At 32.1% G+C, this 21143-nt stretch overlaps 1 protein-coding gene and 1 long non-coding RNA gene across 2 annotated transcripts in view; both read left to right on the top strand.

The window, feature by feature from the left end:
* LOC127738025 (receptor-type tyrosine-protein phosphatase epsilon-like) overlaps positions 1 to 21143 on the top strand; it is a 264382-nt gene that overhangs the window by 122287 nt on the left and 120952 nt on the right. The gene's annotated exons all lie outside the window — the stretch shown is intronic.
* LOC127724475 (uncharacterized) lies at positions 2367 to 16241 on the top strand. Its single transcript, XR_007992522.1, has 4 exons — positions 2367 to 2595; positions 4174 to 4282; positions 5103 to 5124; positions 15822 to 16241. It is a non-coding gene; the product is annotated as an uncharacterized LOC127724475 (long non-coding RNA).

Consider the following 21143-nt stretch of genomic DNA (forward strand, 5'->3'; position numbering starts at 1 on the left):
TGAAAACTAAAAAGAATCTGTCATAGATTTCTAATATCTATTTACATTATTTCAGCTATATGTATGTCGAATAACTGTAATTTTGGAGAAATAAGGATTTTTAATAAAGCCACGTGTTTGAAGCAAGTCATTGTTTATTATTGGACTTTGACTTTAATCCTCATCAGTTAAAAAAGATTTATTTACGCTCAAATAAATATATGGTAAAAAGTCAAACTGCTTTTTGCGTTGTCAATGGACTTGTTGGGGGCTTTTATAGCCAACCACACGGTATGGGTTTTTCTCATTGTTGAAGTCCGTACGGTGGCTTTCGCTAAACGCAGATTTTCTGCTATCTTTGGACATTTCAACTTTGAAATTTTTGGTCAGATATGTACTGACTGGTCCTTAATTCATTTGCAGAAAATCTGCCATAGATTTGAAAACTAGAAATTCACCATAGATTAGGAAATTAAAAATCTGCCATAGATTAGGATTCTAAAAAATCTGCCATAGATTGGGGATGGCACGACGCCATATTTACCATGGATGAAGAATCTGCCATAGATCTGGAACCCACCATAGATTTGAGTCCTACATATATCTCTCAGTTTGATAAGATATTCCAGGGCTTGTATTTCCTATCATAATTTCCTTGATAGAGGGTTGCAGCTCACAAGGAAGCTATTAAATCAAGAGTTCAAAGTGGTAAAGTTGAAGCCATCACGAGTTGGTTGACCGTTATGGAATATCCGTTTCACAGATGATAACGGATATGTTCATAATGTTGTAACTACAATCCCGTACCCTTTTCCCGAATGTGACCTACCGAATTAGACTTATTACGTTATAAAAGCCTTAATGCCAAGTAAAAATCTATTCATGCGAGTAAAATTTCCGCTCTAAAGGCAACATATTGTGTAATTGTTTTACCAAAAGCTTAAGAAACCTTCGCCAAAATTTACGATCCAAAATCGTCTGTGACCAAAAGGTGCCAATGTTTATATTGAATATCTAGACAACACTTTTTCGGAGAATTGATCGGTGCCAAATAAATCAATGCAGAAAAAAGTGATATATTTTGAGAAATTGGACCAAAACTGACGTTACGATACAAATAATGCATATTTAATATATGCCAATAAGAAGTTATTTTGTATTACAAGTTATATCACAACTATTTCTGTGTTACATATGTAATGATTTGGCCAGTTTCAAGAAAATATAAAAATATTATGGCAATTATAATGATTATCCTGTCGACGCGTCCGATCTCGCTCCTTTTCCTTCAGTTTTTTGTTTGTTACCTTGATTAGTCTTTTATTTGTCGATTTACGAGATTTGAACATCAGTTAACTACTGTCGCCCTAAGTTAAACCTTTCTCAACCTTCTCCTTTAAAATATTAATTGTTCAGTTTTACTTATTATTCGGTAAAATGTCCTTTAAAATTTGATTAAATGATCGTTGAAATTCAATAAAGCAGTAGAAATAATTTAAATAGAATGTTGTAATTAATAAGTAAGAAGTAATTAACTATGTCTAATTTATTTTTTAGAATATGATGTGAATGAACATTAATGTTTTGTAATGAAATGCAGGAAAATGTTTGAAAGCTTGAACAAATATTCTTTTTTTCGATACTTATATAATACTGATGTTAAATTCGTTTACGCTTTTTTTTTCAGAGTGCCGTTATAGCCATTTTTGGAAAAACTGTTCTCAGTTTTGTGAGGGATGTTTACTAGGCATGTGTGATCCTGTTAATGGATTATGTGATAACACATCTGTCTGTCTATATATGGTGCATGCTTTTATTTAACAATCTATTTTTTTATACATATACATATTCAAGCTAGTATTATTAAAATGTATGCTTGTCTACGTGGGCTCAAAGCAATCAAACGGTTAAGTTTATTTGACATTCAAATAGTGATTGCAATATGGTCCCGTTTTCATTTTGCTTAAAGTTGTTTTCCAAATTTTTTGAAGTCATTCAGAAGTCCCTTAACAATATATGATTATAACGCCTGTGTCTTTAAACACAAACTAACCACGCAAACTAATCTTAAAAGTAAAGTGCATATCTTAAAATTGTACTCCTGATGGCAAAATATTTTCTACATGACTATCATAACTATCAATAGACTTAAAGAGAGAATACGATTATGTATAATAATCTTTTCAGTTATAGAATGCAGTGATACAAACCAAATGTAAGGAACGTACTTCTTCGATAATCGCTTTTAACAGTCGTACTTGATTATTATCAAGATATTCTTCCTTTTCTTGCTTTTTCTGTGATCAGAAAGTCCCATTAATAATATTCTGTTTAATCAGGAATTACGTTAGTTTTAGAATAAATTCAATGCTTATGACAATGTATGACATGTGCTCCTGAAATTACATTCTTCATTTATTTTTTAACAATAAAGAATATCTTTTGTTTCATGAATACACTAAACGATATTTCTTATTTTTCTAGCCGGTGACGACGGATATTTCGGTAACAACTGCACAAGGTTGTGTAATTGTGCGACTGGAACTTGTAGTGTATTTACAGGAAATTGTTCTGGAGGTTGTGCAAAGGGATGGCGTGGTGAAGCAGGCGATGAAGGTTAGAAAATTTATTTTGAAGTGGTTAACCTTCAAATAATATTTGTTTGACATACATTCTGCCGTGTTATACACCGAGAACATCTTCAACGTCTTCCTTTTGTACTTTGCAAGCTGTGTACTCATTATCTTGCAAATGTTTCGAGAATTTTTTTACTTCACTGAACCAAGCCTTGTTTAGGTCAATGCTAGTGATAGTGGAAGAAATTTTCATCAATGTAATTAAGAAATATCAACTGAGAGAAAGGTATAGGTAACAGTCACAGAGGATGCTAGCTAACAGTCAAAGCGGATGCCAGCTAACCGTCATTAAAGTTGCCAATGTATATATACTTTGACTATTTCTAATGTGACACCCACGGGTGATTAGAGAATAGAAATATGGTCACGCAGCCACGTCCAGTCAGGATGGGGACGTTAAATCCGATGCCTCGGGTAAAGAGAGTGCCATGCTCTGTGCACGTTGAGAACCTTGCAACAATTTTTTGATGGGTCTGTATGTGGCCTGTTGCAAGGCTAATTTTCTGTCCCTATTCAATATACCCTAATTTCCCAATGGCAGTCAAAAATTTCCCGTTCTTTAACCCGGACGACCACTATTGCAAGACGTACCTGTTGTATTTATTGTTTATTTGTTCTCGTCTTGAACATGCATGACAAATTTGCCACTGAACGTTAAGAAACCAACAATCAATCAATCATTTTCTAATATGATTTTGAGATTGATAAGTATGTTTTCTATTCTTGATTAAGCTTACTTTTACAAAATATCTGTATCAGAGATGACCATGAATGTATTAAACGTTTGGTTATTATAATTCTGGCATGTTTTGTCTCAATTATTAAGTCACTGAATGCGACGAATTACCGAATTTGGAATTGCACTGAGTAACACAACAGTACCTCAAGGTGATTAATCATGCTTACCATCCGAAGCACATGAATTTGTTTTGAAGGGTTTCCTGTTACTTTTGCTTTAGTTTCAGTGTTGTTTATGGTTGTTTTTCTTATTTTATGTTTCAATATATGTGTTATTCTCATAGTCTCACCTATCCCTTGTCTTCAAAATTCGTATTTTCATATAAATTTTTACGTATGGTCTAGATTGGTGTTAGATAATGAACGTGACCAAGGGTTTATGATAAATTATTATCATAACGTTGTGTAAGAGACAGTTACAAATTCGCTATTGTGTAGTAGCTAATCAATGGATATAGGACTCATACGAAATACGGATTACCATGTTGGGTATAACTAGTGGAACAGGATTTTTTAAGAGCAACTGAGTTCATCCATGTGGGATAAAAAAAAATAATTTTAGCAAAAAAGATGTTCATTTTGGTATACATGTAGTTAAGGATTTCTTAAGAAGTGTTATATTCTTTAGTTGACATTAAAACATCTTTTTTTTCAAATATGTAACGGTTTTTAGCACTTATTACATTCTCTACTGGTTTTACTATATCATATACCACCGTGTTGTATTTATACATTTCATTCATAAATGGTATGTTGTACCGATAAGCTTTTTTGTTTGTGTGAATGCATTAGAAAATATATGCTTGTTTTATTGTTTAAGTTAAATCTAAATTGCTGTCGGAAGAGTCGTCTTAAGCGGGCGCGATAGAATGAGGTGTTGCTGCTGTTATAATCGTGAAAATAATGGTGGAGACATAAATAGTTTACAAGTAAGTTTTATTGTTCATGCAGTATAGCAGGTAAAATAAACGATTACAAATTTTTTTTTTTTTTTTAAACAAAAATACAAGGATCTTTCGAGAGCTCTTTTCGGGGAATTGTAATTAAAAGATTTATAAGATAATTTACTTTTCCTAACCAATTAATTGATTGATGTCTGCGGTGATTGATGCGACACATATAACAAAAAGGCCTCGGTATGACGTAATGAGAATGTCGGATAGTAACCAATGTCAACCACTCGATAATAGACTCCTGACTATATTAAATGGAGATTAATTCTTAAAATGTTAATTCATAGTTTACAAAGACTTATCTGCATAAAACAAACGATTGACATGGTACCATTTCTTGTATTAGAGTTTGTATAAGTGTCTTCTAGCTTCATATATAAAAGAATAACAAAAATACAGAACTCCAAGGTAATTTAAAAAAGGGGAAGTCCATAAAAACTGACAAACGGAACGAGTGAGAGAAAAAAACAACTCTCATATTCCTGACTTGAAACAGTCATTTTCCGTAGAAAATAAAATATATAACCTAGCGCTCAAATAAATATTTAAACATATTTTCCAAGATTGCTATATTTGTAATGTACACTATATCAAAGGAAATAGGTTACAAGACTTTGAAACGAGTGTACCATGTGTACATGCTATTGAAAAATCTGGAAAGGCATATTAAGTAACAAAGTCATATGTTATGTCTTGATGAGTTTAACTATTTATTACATGCATATTTTCCTAATATTGCTTTAATTTTTCGAATTTTATGACACAACACGGCTTATACTAGTTTATTTATTTGCAGACGCAGGTTTATATCAAAAAAGGTAAATATTTAAACCGGACAAAATCAAGGGAAACAGCCGGCCTTTTTCAGCAAACTGTTCTTGTGATATTGTCTTATATACACATGACAAGTTTCTGTTTACGGTAGAAAATTATTATCATCTTGAATCTAAAAACGAAGTACATCAATAATAATTTCAGTATATTGAAATTTTGATTATTGTATATCTTGCTACCGATAATGCTCACTATGAGTTGAAGTCATTTCATATGTTAGCTAGAACATGATTAAAGATTGTTGTTTTGTCATAAGCAAAACATAGTGTAACATGAGTTAAATATGCTCTGCTTACATGTATCCTTTCTGGAGCATTTGAGGTTTTTTTTTAACTGGACTGTTATCTTTAGTTTTCTATGTTGTATTTTGTAATGTTTTAATTATTATTGTCTGTTTTGTTTATGACTGTAATGCTCTTTTGTCTCTTATCTTGATCTACTGGTCCTATTTTCTTGGCATTTTCCGTTATGGTAATGTTATGAAATTAACATCTACTTATGGTTAAGAATTGAGGTAACGTCTTATGACTTTTAACAATAATTATGCAACTAGTGTCACTAGTGGAGCAGGAACTGACCATTTTTCTTGTTAAATGCTGGTTTTTCATGGGGCTCGTGTTTACTCATTGTTTTCTTTTTACAGTGTTTTGTCTACCGTTAATAGTATTTTTGTTCATTTCTGTTGGTCATGGTATTGTATGCCTGTCTTTAAGCTTGATTGTTAATAACCTCATCTGTATTTTTTAGTATTAAACCCTTTGACATAAATGAAAAGGAATTCACGACAAAGACAAAATGTTTCACTCAACTTAGTTACTATGAAAGTAAGCCGGACCTTTCTCTCAGTAAACATTTGAGATCCCCTGACCACACTAAGGCATGTCTCCACCGACTAACTATTATCATCATTGACCACAGCACTTCTTGGTCTAAGAAGGAGAGAATCACTCGGCAAAGAATTTGTTTAATATAATTAAATCGTTGGCACCAAATGGGATTAATGAAAAGGCGTAGTTCAAATCGCGCAGTGTTAACCACTACAGCTGGATGTGTTATTTTCTTTTGAGATGAATAAATACACCGTCTCTTTGGGTTTTTTACATATTAGATTTGCGTGAACTTTGAAGTTCTTGAATTATGCAAGCGTGGTTCGGTTTTTATATTGCATAACGTTCAAATTTTTTTTTAGTAATATCAGAATAAATTGATAAGATTCATTTTACATCATTTTGATGAAGGATATCCAAAATATTTATTGAAACTTGTATTTACTATTTCTTTTTTTCATACTGGTGTTCCAATGTACACCTTTTCCTGCGTATATAAATGAACAGATATCCGTAGCGGTATTTGGCACAATTTTTTGTAATATTTGCTTCATTTTTAAATGTTTTGATTCGAATGTCAGTGATGAGACTCATGTAGACGAAACGCGCGTATGGCGTACCAAATTTTACCATATTATATGTCTGGTATTTTTAATGAGTACTTTAACTATATATATTTATCAATTTTATTGCTAAGCTAACCAAAGTTTGATAAAATTCCAATAAGAAAATGTACTATCATATCATTTATATTTTTGATGTAGATTTGTGTTTCTCTGAAATTGAAGCGAAGGTCCTCATTAAAGTAGAAATTTATTTGTTTCTGTTGAAGCTTTGACTTGTGTACATAGTTTTAAACAAGTTCAAAGCTTTCAATCAATTTATAGTTTTCATCTTTTTTATCCTTTACCTTCAATTCCACGTACCAACTCCTATCATTTCCTCCAATTTGAAAGATAATATCAATTGATACATTTAGTTTCATTTTATGTTTGGACAATAACACCTATGATTGCTTTTTTCAGAGTTTGACCTGCCAGAATTCATCAGTTTATTATTTTGGTTTCTTCTAGATGCATAAATTGTATCTTTTAAAACTATGAACGTTTGTAAATTAAGGCAAAGTTAAATACGTTAAATTTGTGAAAAAAAGGAGATGTGAAATGATTGGTGATGCCAAATCTATCCAACACAGTCCAAATGAAATGGATTTAAGCAACTAAAGCTCATCGTTCGAACTTCAACAATGAGCGAAATCCATACCGTGTAGTCAGATATAATAAGCTGGACATGACAATATACAAAATATTTCAAACGAAGACAACGACTGAACGTAAGACGTCAAGAATATGGTGGGATTAAACATGTTTGTGAACGCTCAACCCTTTCCTTTAGTCAGTGGTGTAGCAGCATATCATAAGAACAAACTAAGAAAGTCAAAATGGTAATTGCTTGGCTATCATATTTAAGCGAAGCACAAAATATAACTGACATATAGACAATTGACAAAAATACCGATATTAGAGTACTCGCAGTAACTGAAAGCTAGTTCGAAGCTCATAAATAAATAATGTTCTCACAGACTAAAATATCAATCAGTACACATCCAATTGATTTTGTGTAAAAAACTTCATAAACCGTTTGAGAAAAGCATGTCCTTGTGCCATTGCAATATCTAGATACATAATACCGACAGGATGATAGACAATAAGTTTTCATAACTGTATAGCAATACATATTTAGCTATGCTTAAATGAGAAATAAACACTTTATAAATTTCGTTCGTCCAAAGCGTTTTCATGGTTTATTTTCATCAGAACGCTCAAACCTAAACATTTGAAAGCTGTGAATGCGTAAATCCGTTGCAACTTTAGGAGCGATTTGACCAAAACGAACATAAGCAAAATAGTCAAATTGATCTTAGGTCAATTTGGCTTACGGGAGATTGAACTTTGGTTTCTTAATATTTTTTATGATATGATATGCATGATAGCCAAAGTAACTAATATTACAAGAGCAGCAATATCGACCCAGTGCTAGTAAATGAAATTAACACTTTAAATTCCTCTGTCCGAAGTGCTGATTTTTTTTCTTCATCAGAGGATAATTTGTTCAATAAAATTACCGTAAAAACACTTTTCAAAGAACTTACTACCCTGTTGAAGAGATATCGTTTTAGAATACGAAAGGACCAATGAGTTAACATATATCGTATATAAATGTACGGACTTTATAGACAATATTACTGTAAATATGTGATATACCGTTCTGAAAAATATTTTCACAGTACAACTAATTATAAAACCAAATATTTGTAAATATGAAAAAAAAAATAGTATACTAAAGTCTTTTGTAACTTATGGTAACTAAATCCCTGACTTTAAGTATTAATCAGTTACACGTTAATTACTATCATTAAAATCGTATAAAAGTCACTACAGACACGGGTATTGCGACCGACTTGGGATACATAAACACCGTGTGATGGGACCAAAGGAATATCACCGTCAAAAAAGAAAATTTACAATAGGAAATGTAAAATTCGTCTTTTTTTTTTGTAAATTATATAATAAAGCCTACCGTGTGGAACTGAAATATATAAATCTTGAAAAGGAAAATTATTGTTGTTAATATTAGAATTATTTAAAGTAAGTTCTCTTGATTAAAATTTACAAGATGTTCTTGATAATTTAAATCAAAAACATCAAGGTAACGTAAGTGTTATCAAATTTATCAACTGAATGGAATTTAGGCAGATCTTTACTGTGATGTATGGATAGTATTTAGCTTTTAACAGAATGAGTCATCACCTTTCAAGCAAATGTATTTTAAAGATATGACAATGACTGTTTGGACCCTGGAATTAGAAATTCAAAAAGTATAAAGTAATACTCTTGTTCACTATTTGTGACCTCACAGTAACATCAGAAATACAATTTTACACTCTGGTATAAGACGTTCAATGCATTTAGAAACGAAATAAAAAAAAAGAAATATCCGAGTGAATCAATATTAATTCCAAAATATGCCATCTTTAATGACCTGACAACAGTATCGTAACTATATCCCTTCTGAATAAGTCTGTTTAAAGGTTTGGTTAGCTTTTGAGGTGAATTACGACATTGTTTTGCTTTGTAAAGAATATTACCATAAAAGATTGGATGTTAAATACCTGAAAGTATTAGATGTCTGCATGTTGATTTATATTTACGAAATTCAATGAAGTCCTTGTACCGATGATAAAATTTAGTAAATGTTTTGACTAGTTTGTGGTATCGAAAACCCTGGTGTAATAATTTTTCAGTAATACAAAGATGTTTTTCGTTAAAATCAAATACATTGTTACATAGACGAGCGAATCGAACAAGTTGAGATATATAAACACCATAAGATGGTGACAAGGGAACGTCACCATCTAAAAAGGGATAATTAACAATAGGAATGAAAAATCATCTCTTTTATCGTAAATTTTGGTATTAAGTTTCCCGTTAAAGATATAGATTTCAAGATCCAGGATAAGGCAGTGTTGATTGTCAGTATTAGCTTTATTTATATTCTGTTCAGCAGAATAAATCTCTTTAGTGTCGTACTGAAGTCGTCATTATTGAGAGCCAATATATCATCCAAATATCTAAAAGTGTTATTAAATTTTTGTATCAGATGTTGTTTCAGTGGGTCTTTGCTGATTTAAGTCATAAATTGTAACTCATAACAACACAGAAACATGTCCGCAATAAGTAGTGCACAGTTAGTCCCCATTTGAATTCGATAACATGGCGATATACCAATTAGTCTTGAACACAGCGAGAAAATCCCGCAACCGGAGGCGGGATTCAGTTGGACCCTTAACAAAAATGTGTTCTCGTTCAGTGAAAACTGACGTCACACTAGACTCCGAAACATATATTAGAACTACTACAATTAAAAAACATACAAGACTATCAAAGACCAGAGGCTCCTGACTTGGCACAGGGGCAAAACTGCGGTGGTGTTACACATGTTTCGTGAGATCTCAACCCTCACCTATACCTCTAGCCAATGTAGAATAAACAAACACACAGCAATACGCACAGTAAAACTCAAAATAAAAGAAGTCCGAGTCCGATGTCAGAATAGGTAACAGAAGAAACTAAGCAAAATGACAACGATACATAAATTAACAAAGGACTTCTAGCAGTTACTGACATGCCAGCTCCAGACCTCAATTAAACTGATTGTAAGGTTATGTCTTCATCATATGAAAATCAAGCACAATCCCTCCCGTTGGGGGTTTAGTAACATACCATTATAAAATAAGAGAACATAACCCGTATCATGCCAACAACTGGTTTTAGAATAAATGTGTTTACTTCCGATGCAAAGACCCCATGAGTGAATCAATATTAATTCCAAAATATACCATCTTTAATGACCTGACAATAGTATCATAACTATATCCCTTCTGAATAAGTCTGTTTAAAGGTTTGGTTAGCTTTTGAGGTGAATGACGACATTTTTTGTGCTTTGTATAGAATATTACCATAAAAGATTGGATGTTAAATACCTGAACGTATTAGATGTCTGCATGTTGCATTGATTTATATTTACAAATGCTGTCCTTGTACCGATGATAAAATTTAGTAAATGTTTTAACTGGTATCGAAACCCTGGTGTAATAATTTTTCAGTAATACGGAGACTTCTTTCGTAAAAATCAAATACATTGTTACATACACGAGCGAATCGAACAAGTTGAGATATATAAACACCATAAGATGGTGACAAGGGAACGTCACCATCTGAAAATGGATAATTAACAAGAGGAAATGAAAAATCATCTCTTTTATCGTAAATTTTGGTATGAAGTTTCCCGTTAAAGATATAGATATCAAGATCCAGGAAAGGGCAGTGTTCATTGTCAGTTTTATATAAAGTCAGTTCAGCAGTATAAATATCTTTAGCGTCGTACTGATATCATCATTGAGAGCGAATATCTCATCCAAATATCTAAAAGTGTAATTAATTTTTTGTATCAGATGTTGTTTCGATGGGTCTTTGCTGATTTTAGTCATAAATTGTAACTCATAACAACACAAAAACAGGTCAGCAATAAGTGGTGAACAGTTAGTCCCCATTTGAATTCCGATAACCTGACGTTATACGGAGTTTCCATAGCGAACACAAATGTTTTCTAGTAAAAATACAAGTGCAGTTATCGTGTTAAAGCAGGTCCAATTGACATAGTTCTTTTGTTAGTTGTTACTATAATATGACCTAAAAGAATTTGAACATATATATTCGCATTCTGACTTTTTAAATGCCCATTTAATTCGATGTTTGAATTTTTTCCTAATGAGATAGTGAGGCAAAGTGATATATAGGGTAGAAAAATCAAACTTCGAACAGATTTGAAATCACCAATATCAGCATGCAATTTTCCAAGTACTTCCAATGAATTTTTGACACACCAAAAGTAATTAATTCCACTATTTCCAAAGGCCTTATTTGAACACTTTTACCAGGTTTGTGATTGTACCAAGTTTACTAGTAAGTAGAATAGACAGTTTAGTAGTGGAACAATGGCTTGAAGACAAAATAAATCTATATTTGTAAGGTGTTTTGTGCAGCTTCGGAAGCCAGTACATAGTTGGAACTTTTATTGTATTTGGTTCTGCTTGTAAAGAGGTAGCTAAAAGTTTATGTTTGTTACAGATGTCATTTTTCCGGAAATGGAGTCAGTTTGAATGTTGGTGAATTTGTGATTTCCTTTTGCAGAACCTCAATGTAAAATTTACGTCAAACAATAATAATATTATTGGCAGCCTTATCAGCCTGGACGAAAACCAATTCCTTGGCGAGTTCTTTTAGCTTATGTTTGATACAAGAAATAGGGCTATTATGGTTGTTGTTAGGAGTAAAATGTTCTTTAAAATGTTTAAATACGAATATCAACTATGTTCATTACTGAATTAAAAAAAGAATCTAAGGATTTTTTGTCAGCTTTTTCTCGTTTTGTCCATTTCGTGTAGTAAGTACGGAGTCAGTCGTGGATGATGTTACGACACTCATTCCAATTAATAATTGACGGGGGACGATATTTAGGTCTTTACCAAGGAAAGATTTCAACTCTCGGTCCTGGACGATGTTAAGGTCTCCTGTTACAACAACTTACCTTTAATATTTGTAATTATATTTATATTTGTAATTTAATTTTTATATGCCTTCACTGGGAATCGAACCCTCCTTGAAATATGTTATGTCTGATTGACATCAACACATTGTCGAAACTTCTCGGCTTCCAATGGGTTGCAATTTTAATGTCTATTATATTATATATAACTGAACATATGGTACACATAGGTTCAGTGGACACACAGGGATTGTACCTATATGTATACATAATAGACAATCGTATAGTATAAGGGGTAGCCGCGATGTTAACATGGTTAAGATCAATGAGTTAAAGAGTCAAGTTAAAGGTAGTCCCTGTATTCTCTTTGTTGTCCCTATTCTTTAGTTTTTCCGTTTTTCTTATTTAGTATGTTTCTGTGGCTATTTTTGTAATAATAGCGTGTTTTCTCGTTTATTTTTGGATTATTATTGGCTATTTCATATATTTGAAAAGAAAATGATTACATTTAATTTGTCTATTTTTGTTTTATAAATATAACAGTAGTATGCTTTCATCTGTTTTACTACATATCTTTACACAAGTTACAAATGTTTATTCGCAAATTCCTATGCAAGTAAATCGTGATGTGCCTAGAATTAGGTTTTTTAATATAATTTTCGGTATCATATTTTGAAATAAGTTCGAAAATGTCTTATTTTCTAAATTAAGGATACTATTTAGATGCCTGATAATGTAAAGACAGGCGTGTTATGTTATATTTGTATTTCTTAAACCAATTAATTGTGAACTTAGATTTATTAATGCATCGTTGAACATGACAACATGGTTATTTAAACTCAATTACAATACCTTCTAATTAAGAAAAGACTGTAATTTTGAAAAGAAATCAACACAATAGTTTAAGCCTCCGGGCTCATGGTTTCTTTTTCAAGAATCAACGCTTATACATTGTATCTGTAATACATACATGCTTTCGTTTAGTTGGGTTTGGCTTTGAACTAGCTTTCAGTAACTGCGAGTACTTTCAGATCTCAACTTTGTGTCTTTTGTGTTACTGTTATGGGTTTTTTGTGCTTTGTATCGATCTGATGAGCTACGCCCTTTTCAACTGAATTATATAGTTTGTCCTGATATTGTAATGTTACACCACTGGCCCATATTATGGCGCATGCAATCATGTTTAATCCCGCCACATTCTGTATCTGCCTTTTTCTAGTCAGGAGCCTGTAATTTGGTGGTTTTCGTCTGTTGTTGTATATCAAATTTTTTTTTCGTTTATTGTTTAGTACATTAATCAGGCTGTTAGTTTTTTCGTTTAAATTGTTTAAAATATGTCATTTCGGAGCCTATTATAGCTTACTATGCCGTATGAGTTTTGTTCATTGTTGAAGGCCGTATGGTGACCTATTGTTGTTATCTTGTACGTCATTTGAACTCTGTGGAAAGTTGTCTCATTGGCAATCATAACAAATCTTCTTATTTTCAGGTTTATTATACATTTTATCTTTCTTGTTATGAATGTATGGATAAAAAAAAATTAATTTTAATATTGCATATGTTTTTCCAGGTCAAGGATTAAGATTTCGTAGATCCTCTAGTTAAAAATATTTGTTTGAATCAAAAAATTAGTCGTGACTGATAAAGATTATATCCAAAAAAAACTTGTTCGCACTGAAAACAACATAAGACGTTCATACTACTAACAACATTTTAACTCTAACGAACTTATGGATAATTTTAAATCTCGATCTTTCTCTGAAATTAATTCTGTCGAAACTTTTGATTTTTTAACCCTGTACACCACCATTCCCCATGTGAAATTGAAAATTCGTCTCAAAGAAATAATCCACAATGCTTCTCAATATAAAAATGGTAGCATACGCTATAAATTTATTGCTTTGGAATACCATACGGCATATTTTGTTAATAGTGAACAAAAAGGTAAATCATGCTACACTGAGGAATAAGTGATCATTATGCATGAGTTTCTTATTGACAACATATTTGTTGAATTTGGAGTTAGACATTTTCAACAAGTTGTCGGAATTCCTATGGGAATGAACTGTGCGTCTCTCCTTGCCGAACTCTTCGTATTTTCATATGAGTCGAAGTTCCTTCAGATACGTGTAAAAACCAAGATCAAAGAAGCCAGATCATTTAATTTCACATTCAGATATATTGTTGATGACCTTTCCATTAACAATCCAAACTTTCAAGATGGGTTCCATTAATATATTTTCCAGAACTTGAATTTAAAGAAACAACATAAGTGGTTTCCTCCGCCTCATTTTTATACCTCGAATTTGACATAAGCGATCATCTCAGTACCAGAATCTTACGATTTTAATTTTGAAATTATCAATTTTCCCCACCTTAGCAGCAATATACCAACTTCACCTGCATATGGGATATACATTTCCCAACTCATTCGGTATTAAAGAGCTTACAGCTACTACTCGGACTTTATAAAACGTCACCAGTGTCTGAGCAGAAAGTTGATGAATCATGGTCATGTCAAAGAACGCCTCGTCCTTTTTCTAAAAAGAAGTTCATCGGAAGATACCAAGACTAAGTTGATAAATATTTTTCCGAATCAACTTCACAAGTAATACATGGTGGTCTTGAAGTATAGATTCTTTTTATATTTTCAAACTTTACTGTTTAGTCCATTTTTGGTAATATACTTTTGGCGTGGCTCGGTATTTATACGTCCCGCCATTGTGTTATTGTGCTATGGACTTTTTTGTATTCTTATCTTTCCTTTTTGCTTATGTACTTTGTCTATAGGTGTAATACCACCATTGTTTTCCCCTATTAGTCTTTGTTAAATTTGTACTTTTCAAAAAGTTGTGCAGAATTTATCAATGTTTCAAATAAAGAAATACTTGGCATGAGTAAAGTTATATCCTGTCCAGTACTACAGAAAAAAAGTTTCACATAACATTTCATTGCATACAAGACAATAACCATCACTGGAAGTTAACCAATCAAATGTCCACCCCTTTCTTTCCTGTTTACAAGGTTTAGTAACCATGTATTCTCAAGTTTCCAAAATATTCCATAGAAACACCAAATAAAAAAAGAGTGGTGCTTTGAAACACCAAAAATATATGTTATGACTCAGAAATGTTTTACTGCAATGAAATGTAAGATCAATTTCCTACAACTGTCAAATGCAAGGGAATATTTTTTTTCGACACTTTTCCGTATGCAACCGGATGTGACGTACTATGATTTGGTGGTATTACACCTATAGAGTGTCTATATGCATTTTATTTACTTTGTTGAAATAGTTATTTATTTTTATAGTGATTAAGATTATAACAGAATGTTGACTGCTGTACCCCAGTATTTGACATTTATACCTATTATGTCTGTTTTTTTTTTGCTCACACATTGTTGTCAATATAATGGTATTCTATGCGACTGTCACACAAGTGAGAGGTTTAGCTAGCTATAAAACCAGGTTTAATCCACCATTTTCTACACAAGAAAATGCCTGTACCATGTCAGGAATATGAGAGTTAATTTCCATTCGTTTGATGTATTTGAGCTTTTTGATTTTGTCATTTCATAAAGGACTTTCCGTTTTTTAATTTTCCTTGTAGTTTAGTATTTTTGTTTTTTACTTTTTTTTAACAATGTAACATTTGAATGTATTCCTTCTATGTTCTAAAAGTTTTTCGATACCAACAACACTGTTTAGACATTTTATATTTATAACTTATTTTGTATTTTTGTAGTCATTAGCAGCAACATTATGACGATGTTCGAATGGAAAAGGTTTCTACATATCAAGATCTCATGACACGCCCAACATCAAATGCATATGATCCGATAAATACAGCATTCGTCCATCGATAAGCAGAAACTTTAATTTTGTTAACAAAACGTGTGCATACAACATAAAAATCAAACAGAATATGATTAATATAAGCCAAACTAACATAGGACAGTGCAATTACAATAGTGTATGTGTGTTACTCTCAAAAGGAAGGAAAACATTCTGGCTAGTTACCATGATAAACAGATCTATAATAATCTTCTGGTTCGTTTGTGATCATATGTATAGCTGCTCGGGTTGTCTGCAAATTGATATAGTAAAATATCAACCGCGATTACCAATGTTTACATACTCTTCAAATAAAGTTGGCATATTTAGATCATCCGTTCATATTATCTTATCGTTAAAATTATATTCAAGTGTTCAACTGATCATTACAAAGTTATAATATATAATTATGTGTCAGATAGACAGGAACAGCACACAAACTGTTATCCTACCAGTAGGACAACCGGATGTGCCTTTTTGGCCAAAATGTGATTCGACGGCGCTCAGTAGTCCTACGCGAAAACTTGGACTAGTTTGCGTCGGCCGACGTCAACTGAAAAATGGCGCGCTTTGTTAATTTTTAATTCGTTTACGGCAAAGTACAGATGGTAAATATTGTTGATTGTAAGCACATCTATGAGAGAAAAATATATGAGTTTACAAATTATTATCATTTTCGAACATTAAAATAAAATAAAATCTTATTTGTTTATATCTGAACATAAAATTTCGGATTTTGTTTTACTGCACTGTAGAATTAAATAGCGATATTAAAAATGGGTACAAAAAAAATACCTATCCTTTGATTTTCGAAAAGTTTTTACATCCTATTCTCGCTAGTTTTTGGCATCGAAATTCGTAAAGAACAGTGGTGTTTATGCCAGGGCAACAATTTGTATCCATTTTAATGTAGGGGTCTCAATTTTTTATAGGGTTTTCCTAGCAAGGTCGGTAGATTTAGAAATTGGAAGAGTTTCTGTTTTTAAAGTAAATATTCATTTAACTGTCATAAAAAGGTGAATCCTTAGATATTTAACCCCTTTTAAAATAACAATATGTGTTAATAATTTGTAAAATTATAGATTTTCTTCGAAATTGAAGAAGGCACCGTTTTCGTCTATTTTTTATTACGTCTATTGGTCTGCTATAATTATTAGCTGTTTCTAAAAAATCATCGCCTTGATTTTTTTTATACTTTCATGTGATAATCTTTGGTACATAATGTATATGTCATGAAAACATTAGGCACTTCTATCGAGTAGAAATGGAGAACGGTCATCTTTATTTTATATGTCACCTCTATGGGGGCGTTGTCCTCCCTTAACCTTGTTTCTAAAGTACACGATAGCTATTCATCTCTCGAAAATAATTATCGACGAAAAATTATTGAAACATAACAAATATATTTTAAGACATAAATAAGATTTAAATGCTAGTGATTTTTTGAAGCAGAATTGCCGGAATCGAACATAACCGAAGTTGTGTCATTATGTTAGATCAACGTTGTCAATTTCCGGCGCCGAAAATGTCACCGTTAAATGTCATTAAAAGCTGGATTATTTTCTTCTTTGTAGCAATTTTGTTTATCTTAATGTGAAGGAAATCATGCAATATGGTGAATCCATATGAACGTTATACCAAAAAAAGCCGAGTTTTGTAAAATAACAGCTTTAGGCCTACATAAACCATATATATCTTTGACATCATACTTCGTGAATCCATATTTATTTCGTGAATATTGTTACCTGTCAATGAGTTTTTTCTGAACATCTACTCTGAATATGTCATAGAAAAGCTATCATTTTTTTCTTCATAATTTTCCTTTCGTTATTGATATGTGTTTTGTTTATTTTTTTAAAAGGGGGGGTGCTCTTTTAAATTTGAATTTAGACAAGGATTTGTATAGTAAGACTTCTTACTTTCTGGTTTGCAGTGTAGGTTTAAACTCTTCATGACTTTTCTTTTTAAAAACTCCGTGTGCACTTTCTTAGGGCATGATTATTAATATATCTATGCATATGGGGGACGAACATTAGCTATTCTAGGTACATGTAGGTGGCGGTAGGGCAATCCTGATCCGTTCGCCAAAGTACCTGTTCGCCCTGGGTCATTTTGCCCTTATACCCATTCCCCAAGTTCTTTTATTTTATTTTTTTGTCTTGCTTAATGTAAACCATTTGAATGAAGTATGTATAAGTTTGTTTCGAATTAACCGCATTAGCCAAAACGTGGGAGGTAGTAGGATTTTTTTCTGGATTGGCTATTCATTTGCATCCATTGCTACACATGCTTTTATTTTTAAATATATTTTCACATTGCATACAGATGCAAAATATTCATTTTCAGCCTGTCATGTTATTTCGGGACCTTTTATACATGTAGCTTACTATGCGGTATTGGTTCTGCTCATTGTTGAAGGCCTTCAGAGACCTATTCTCATTAACCTTTCGTCATTTGGTATCTGGTGGAGAGTTGTCTCGTTGGCAATCATACCCCAACTTCTTATTTTTGTATTGGAACTGTAATCAAGTCTCGCTGTATTGAAGACCCATTGGTGGCCTTCGGCTGTTTTCTGCTCTTTGGTCGGGTTGTTGTCTCTTTGACACATTCCCCATTTCCATTCTCAGTTTCATGCTATTACGCAATACTGTGCAATTGAAGATTTCTTGATATTGCGCAATACTATGCAATTGAAGCTTTCTTGCCATAACGCAATACTGTGCAATTGAAGATTTCTTGCTATTGCGCAATACTATGCAATTGAAGATTTTTTGCTATTGAGCAATTCTGTGCTACTGCAGAATACTTAATATAATAATTTTCACATCCTGTTCGGTGTGTATCTCCTGCCATATCAGTATTTATTGCTTTTATATATAAATCAGAAATAAAGAAAAAAAATATGAAAAAAAAATCCCCCCCAAAAATATTATTTTTTTAACCCGTCCCCCCTTGAAATAATTACCCCCAAACTCAATCCCAACCTTCCCTTTGTGGAATGTTCCTTGTAGTACAATTTCAGAGAGATCCATACACTTAAACACAAGTTATTGTCTGGAAACTAGAAAAAATGCTTGATTTTTGGCCCCTTTTTGGCCTCCAATTCCTGAACATTTGGAGCAATTACCCCCAAACTCAATCCCAGTCTTTCCTTTGTGATATGGAACCTTGTGGTACAATGTCAGAGAGATCCATACACTTACACACAAGTTATTGTCGGGAAACTACAAAAATGCTTGTTTTTGGCCCCTTATTTCTAAACTGTTGGTACCATAACCCCAAAAATCAATCCAAACCTTCCTTTTGTGGTATTAAACCTTCTGGTAAAATTTCATAGAGATCCATTTCCTTAAACTACAGTTATTATTCGGAAACCAAATGTGTCTTCGGACGACACCAACGACAACATCGTAGCATCATACGACGCAAAAAAAAATTTGCGGTCGTATAAAAATCAATGAAATATTTTAAAGGATATAATGTAGCTAGCCATATGAAATATTTTTTGTATGTTGTGCACCTCTTTTCTCCTTTCAGTGGCAGGGGCTATGTTGTATGGTTGGCTGTATCATAACTTGTGATAGGATATGGTTATGTAGTGTTGAATGCCGGTCCCTATTGCACCCTTAAATTGATAGGGATAGAATAATTAAATTATTTCACTCAATCTCAACAACAGGGCAAAAGTGAAGGAAATCAATTTAAGCATACTAGTTTTTATTTAAGTATGCGATATGTGATAAATACTCAAAAATGAGCTTATTTGATCAAATCTAGCCTTATGATACAATTTCTTGAACAAGTATCAAGGCAAAGTTGAGTTCTTCTACAACATTTGGGTAAATGTCTAACTTTCCATAAATAAAGTCCAATAATTCTGGAATGGCAAAACTTGAATTCGCCAAAAGCAAAAGGGAGCTTTCTTTAAATTACACTTATGCAAAATAAAAGGGAAACACTTGAGGCCAGAGGGAAGATATGTTCGGTTCTCAAAAGTATAAAATAAAACATATGAAATCTTATTAATTACATAAAAGTGATATTGCTTTGATAAAAAATTTCATGAAAACAACTAAGTCAATAATCTGAATTTCTAAGAAACAATATTGCAACATTTCACATATGCACAACATACTCTTTTTACAACACTTTGGAGCCCATAGTCTACTAAAGTTTCATTTATTAAATTTTGCATTAGTTCAACAAAAATGTCTGCTAATAATCACTTGAACCACCTCAGGGTTATCTGGTGGGGTTACAATTCTGTACGTGAATATATCTCTCTTAACAAATTTCATATAAATTGCTGATTCTAGGTATTAAAATTTTTATCCTCGAGTAAAATTATTCTTCTGATGTGTTGTATACTGAAATTAAGAAAATATTTTGTTAATTAAATTAAGTTTGTTAATTCCATCAAAAATTAATGAAGAATGATAATTATAATATATTGTATTTCATTGTTATGGCCATCTATGACCCCAATATGGTCTGCTCAAGTCATTCTCTTATCTGACAAAATTATGGTCAAATTTATTAAAACACTTCAGAATATGATGCACATCATGTAAGAGTTACTTCCCTTATATTATTTTTAATCATATAAATGAATTTTAAATTACTGTACACTTCATTCTTGAAATTAGGTTTTAAATCCAAATGAAACAATATTGACATTCATACAGCATAGATAATAGAATAAAATCTTTAAACTATTATAGTATACCATTTGGCCTAAATTCTGTGTAGGATTACTTGACCCATATCCTATAAATTTTAAGTCCAGTCCTAATTTATTCCATTGGAAACTTTCATGTCTGAGTCACAGTCTGACTGTTAAATGCAGAATATTTTTAGTCTGTTTCCTTATGAAAACAGTATGAATACCATGTATATTATGTTTTGTTCCATATTTGGGGGATTGAAATCATAGCACATTGTAAATAACCCACTTTTGTAATTACCCTACACAGACACTTTTGGATTACTTACCCCTAATATATTGTAGTCCTATTGTTTCTATTAACAAAAATAATTTTGCTTTCAACATCACTCCATTAAAATGTGTTGTTGCAATCACATAGACATTCCATTTGATTACTGTTTTCTTTTTGCATGTATATCATACATGTACACGTATTTTTGTTTATATATAAAAGTCCTCTGTTTTGAATTTTTTATCCATAGTAAACATCTTTCTCCATCCTGTAAATATAAAGCAAATGTACATTCA

The sequence above is a fragment of the Mytilus californianus genome, unplaced genomic scaffold (genome assembly GCF_021869535.1).
Source record: "Mytilus californianus isolate M0D057914Y unplaced genomic scaffold, xbMytCali1.0.p SCAF_1, whole genome shotgun sequence".
In the NCBI taxonomy this organism is placed as follows: Eukaryota; Metazoa; Mollusca; class Bivalvia; order Mytilida; family Mytilidae; genus Mytilus; species Mytilus californianus.